We start from the raw sequence: 6,235 nt of genomic DNA on the forward strand, positions 1-6,235 counted from the left end.
AGCGAATCCTGAAACTGGCAGGCACCACCAAGTGGCAGAAGAACATCGCTCATGGAGCCTTGTGCTATCGAATATGTAAATAAAATACATGCATTGCTCAGTCTCATTGTTCGGTACCCAGGAATTACACAGGCATTAAATTTTATTGAGAGGAAGATTGGATTAGTGCTTCAACTTTTCCCCTTCAGGGTCAAATCAGTTTACTTATTAGAATTAAATTATAAACCAGGACTATGAATTGTACTCCGTTTTGTATGTTATGTATTAGTAAATAGTAGGTTCCAATCATAACACATGCTTGCAAGGTTCTTATTTTAAAATAATACTTGGCAATGGTTTCAATATCCCTGAGCTAGAACACATTATTTGTGACATACATTAGAATTGATGCGGAGGGGGAGAGTCATGATGCTACGGTTTAAAGTAGAAGTATCACAAATATGCAAATACATACAGAATGTATATATACATTTATGTTGTATGTATATATATATATATATTTGCAGAAAGCTTCAAAAATTTTTAGAGATGAGGCTGGATGTAGCTCGGTGGTGGATCACTTGCCACATGTGAGGAGACCTTAGCGTTGATCCCTAGCGCTGAGAAAATTTTTTTTCATTTAGAAAGGATGTCATTCAGAGGGGTAAGATTACTGTAAGCTTAATGAGTGTTAAGTGGGTGAAAAGAAGTTATTCTAGAACAATTTAAGATAAAGCAGGAAAAATAAGGTACACCAGCAATCAGAATCCAATTTCTTTCTGGCCTTACAATACTTTCTGATTGCTTCAGTAATCGCACTACAATACACCTCTTAGGGTGTCAGCTATTGTACCATGCAGGGAGAGACTATTGTTATTTAATTCTCCAGGACCCCTATGATACAAAGAATGTCGTGGTCTGCATTGCATAAGGAAGAAATAAGGCTTTCAAAATACCAAGCAACTTGCCTCTCAGCAAAACTCACACTGATTTCAGAACACAAGACTGAGCCATCATTTTCTGTCATCTCAATGCCTCTCATCCTTGAAGAAGAGAAACTGTAAGGGAACGTATGAGCAGTTCTCATGGAGACTTAAGCTTTTGTCTGTTCTCTTTGGAGTATCCATAAAACCCAGTCTCACTGAATCTCAAACATGGATCATAAGAGCCAATAGTCTCCATAACTGTTTGATCCTACAATTACTTGCAAAATTTTAAAAAGGTGTTAATTAGCAAGAATTCTGATTCACAAAGTCTGGAGTTGGGCTCTGAGATCTGTATTTTAGTGTTTACCCTACTTTGAGAATTAAAGTATCACATATACCTAAATGACAAGTGAAAGAGTGCAGAGTCAGTTTTTACAGGGTCTTTGGAAGAGAGCCTTTTAAGACAGGGTAAAGGTTTAAGCTCAATGTACAAATAAACTATTATAATATGTCAATCTCTATTGTATGCATAGTTACCATCCAATATGTCTGACTTGGTAAATGTTTAGCTACAGGTTTCTTATTTGTAAAATGTGGATTGCAGTAATACCTCTGAGAGTCCTAGAGATTAAGGGAGAAATAACATGTGATTTGATGATAATGGCTTTAAATTGGTGCATGAATAAATATATCCTTAGAATGTGCAGAATTATATGCATAACAAAAGTAACTAAGGATGCACAAATAAAGATTTTGTATATATGCTATCGAAGTACACATTAAATTGATTATAGATAATTAAAGCACAGTATTACTCAATGTTAATATTTACCCCTTAATTTCTAGCCTACTTAGATAGGTTGAATGTTCCAAATCATTATTTCCTTAAATTTCATGCATGATATTCATATATTAATGTATTAATTGCAATAAATATATCAGAGACTTATGCTATCATGTAATAAATACATTAGAAATTTATAGATCAAATGCTATTCACAGTGTTTCAGAAGTCATGTTTATTATGAGTTGATTTTTAAAAAACTATTTAAATTTATTATTTTCTACCCTTTATTATTGTTACACAGCAGTGTATAAACTATGAGTTGTGATTTAAAAACAATTTTATACAAGAAAGTTTCCTGAGCTTTGTTCATCCATGTGCTCTTATGTTTGTTGTTGTTTTTGTTTTGTTTTGTTTTCTTTTGTTTTGTAACACAGATCATTGCCTGACTTTCTCTGACTTTGAGGAAAGTGATTGAGTGAGTATTTCTTCATTCTACAAATATCCAAATTTCAGAAGGTGAAATTTGGATATTTCACTTAAACCTTTTTAAATACACTTCTCACAAAAAGTATCCTCTCCTTAAGATATCTAATCAGAGCACGAAGGATCAATTCATGTTTGCCACTACTTTACCAGTAGTTGAGGAAAACTTTATTGAGACTCGACACAATTTGATGTGTTTCATTTATAGATTAAAGTCTTATAGGCTGTTTCTATCATAGCCCCGATGTAGTTTATTTATAAATTAAAAATTTTATAGGCTATTTTTATTGAAGCTTTATCTTCTGATTTAGTCTAATGTTTCTCTTGGAACTCAATATGAAATTAATTAAAATTATTTTGATGTCAGAAGCAGCACCTGGAATTTAAGATGAAACTGGGCCTAGGATGCTCCACGGCTCCTGGTTCGCTGAGTCAGAATATGTCTCTATGGCAGGAACTCCCAAGGGAGCCCTTGCACTCGGGATTGTTGGCATCACCAACCCTTGAAATTCAGAGAACTTTTACTCATTTGTTCATCACAATACGCCTCAGTCAGCCCATCTTCTCATTTCTGGGACATTAAAGAGGTTTTCTCCCAAGTTACTTGTCAGGAACAGAGCTGGTCCCTCCAGCAACGGTATTCCAAGTACTTTGCTGGCCCACCTTGGTGTCTCAGGCGGAAGGAAGGGAGGGAGGAAGGGAGGAAGAAAGGAAGGAAGGAAGGGAAGGAGGAAAGGAGAGAAAAAGAAAAGAAAGAGGAGAAAGAAACAAGTGGCAAGAGGGTCTTCTTTCCCAAACTGGATTTGGAAATGACCACTTCCAAACATCGCGAACTTACAGCTTTGCTCAGCGTTAGCACGCTAAAGGCTCTGAGGAGCCCCTGCAATACAATAATCAAAGACAACTAAACACCTGTTTAACTTTATTGAATTCAGAGTTTCAGTATCATTTGACCACAGAACTCCTTTTAGCAAAACAAACAAACAAACAAACAAACAGTAGTCTAGTAAGTGATTCCAATAGATTTTCATGTATTTTCATGTATTCCTCGACTACCCTCGTGTAAAAGAAGGGGCCTTTGAAAACTGCATCACATTTTGGGGTTGAGGGCTGGTCCTTCCCTAAACCCCTGCTCTGCAGAGCCTGTGAACAGTCAGGTGTGTGCCGTCCACATTAGCAGGGTAAACATTCACTTCAGGGTAAGCATTTCTGGAAGATATTGAAGGATCAGGCTTTCCTGCTTCCCAGCACTTACCACCTGTAAAAATTGTCTTCCATTTCATCCGATGTAAACTCTAAATTACTGTAATTTCCTTCACAGTAATTGTAACAGAAGGTCAGATACAGCTTTTGCAGGGTAACATTACTTATGGGAAAAAGGATAACATATTGTCCAGCCTGCTGAAAATGTTTAAACAGAAAATTTTGGAGAATTTAAAAAGATGATATAATAGGCTTCCTTAGAACGCTATGTTCCCTCTCTGCAGCAGATAGCTGGACTCTGAGCCATTCGCTGGCCAAGCAGCACTTCTGACATAATGATAGCCAAGGCCACTTGACAGGAAGGAATCTCTGGACACCTGAGAGGGAATCTTTGTCATGACACTTATAAGCCTGATGGCCAGGGCTTGCTTTGTGACTTGAGCTTTGGTTTTCTTGTCTTGGCCAGAGTTCTTTTTATGACTCGGGCAACAGAGAAACTTACCATGATGGAAGAAGGAGGAGGAGGAGCGGTTACCATATCAGAGGTTGTCCTTCTGGTTGGCTCGCAGTTTATCCTTCTGGGACACCACCATTTCTTTTTTTGTACTTTTGCGATTTTGCCTTGTACTTTTTCCCATAAAGGCCAGCTTTGTCTACAGTGCTAATATCTTCATTTCAGATGTAGATTTCATAATTGAATTTAGCTTCTCAATTCATCACATCATAAAACAAACGCATAAACGTCCTCTTGATACGAATATTTGTGGAGAGATGCTGGGGATGGAGCCAAGAGCCTTGGCTTGCTGAGCCTGAGCTCCGCTGCTACCGAGTGACAGCTCAGCTCCAGGGTGCACAGGGTGAAGCTTGTAAGTGATGTGATTGAGAAAAAATGAAAGAGAGACAGCAGGTGATGTTTAGGGACCTGGCATACAAAGATACATTCACAAGTGTCTCTCTCCATGTATGAATGTATATATATGTATATTCTCTTATAAGGATAGATGCATAAGTAAATAGATATACACACCCATATGCACACATGTACAAGGGGTAGTTGAAACTTTAAATAAATGAACCTTTATATACTAAAAGGCACATTGCCAAGAATGCTAGAATAAGCGTGTTCAAAGCAAGTGGACATATTTTGATTATTTTGAGAATGATTAATGGCAATTTGATTTTACTGTCATGAATGTTAAAAATTTAATCATTTACCATATCTTATGATCACTTTCATTGATCAAATTTCTGTCAAAGAAAAACATTACATTGTATTGTAATTCACATTATTTACCGGATCTGGCACCACATGACTTCTGGTTCTTCTCTCGAATCAAAATGACTATGAAACGTAAAGCTTCTGAACTGAATTAGGCAATCCAATAGCCATGACTGCCCAACTAAAGACACTCGTGAAAGAACACTTCCGGAAATGCTTCAGGAAGTGATAGGGAAAATGGGATAAGTGTGTCCAGTACTCTAAGGGAGACGCATGTCATTGTGACTTTTACCATAATGACTTATAAAAAAATAAAGTCACTGATTTTTTTATCACAACCTTTATGTATCACACACATGCTTATACATATATGTGTGTAATATATACATAATGTATACATACATGTCTGTGTAAATTTATGCCCATGTAAAAATTTCAAATGAGAAAGTATTCCTTGGCTTTCCAGCCTACAGATTGCATTCCAGTCCAAAGAAGGAACTGCTGCTACCATTTTTTTTCTTTAGTTTCCTCCATATTTGTCCAGCCAGGTCATCAGATCATATTCATTCTTTAAATGATGTCTTAGTAAGGGAGTTTATAATATTTATGTAGCATGTTTTTTCCCCCAAAAACTGTGCATCTTGTATCATCTTTACAAGACAGACACTTCTGTTTTAGAGATCTGGAAAGTAATATGTACTGAAAGATATATCTAATGTTTTCTAACTGAAGTTTCAATGTTCTGTAAAAATGAGTGTATCTTTTGAGTTGACCTCAAAGCTTTGAAAATAAAGCTTCTTTAGCTGGATTGTATGATTGTAAATATTAGTTTCTTGAACCATATTTGCAAGGTAAGGAATCACTTCTTCATTGCATACATTTTCTCACTTGCAAAGTTTCCTGGAAATGGATGATAATACCTTGTATCTGGCTTATGCTTTACTGCAGTAGAGTGGCATATTTCTTAATTGTGTATCATTTAGAGTGGTCCACCATTTAGAAGGAAGAGCTCCGCTCAGCACACACAACTAGGAGGATATTGTGGTGAAAAGATACCAACGATTGCTCCATTAATGTGTAGCTTATACCTACGTCTAATGGGTGATAATGCATTTCCCATGACATATGTGAAGATAAATTTCAGCATTAATAGGCTTCCACAACATAACAAAAAGCCATTTCTCTAACAAGTTCTACTTCTCCAATAGAATTATTGGGTTTCCAGTGTCTGAGTGATAGGTAAGCGTTAGATGATGCTGGTGCTTTCATTGATGGAGCAACAGAATTGCCTCTATATTCAGCACATGCTTGCATCACATATTAACACATCCAAAGCATCACCCCTTTGTAGAAAACCATATTTCATAAAAATCCACACTTGAGAAACATTAAGTTCTCTCGCCAAAAACAGAAGTTATCTCTAAATAACACTAAAGACCCCAGCTTCCCTTTGAAATGTGATTGATGTTTACTAACATTCAGAAAAGATTTGAAGCAATTGAAACCATTTGGCTAATCACTGCAATGCATCTGAAATTATTGGCACAGAGAAGCAATCAATCAGTTAGTTTTCTTACATTAAAATCTGATTTCTACAGACACACCCATTAAAACATTTTGAGCACATAAAAGACCAAG

The sequence above is a fragment of the Cavia porcellus genome, unplaced genomic scaffold (genome assembly GCF_034190915.1).
Source record: "Cavia porcellus strain 051 isolate PalLab524CR breed Dunkin Hartley unplaced genomic scaffold, mCavPor4.1 scaffold_12, whole genome shotgun sequence".
Lineage (NCBI taxonomy): Eukaryota > Metazoa > Chordata > Mammalia > Rodentia > Caviidae > Cavia > Cavia porcellus.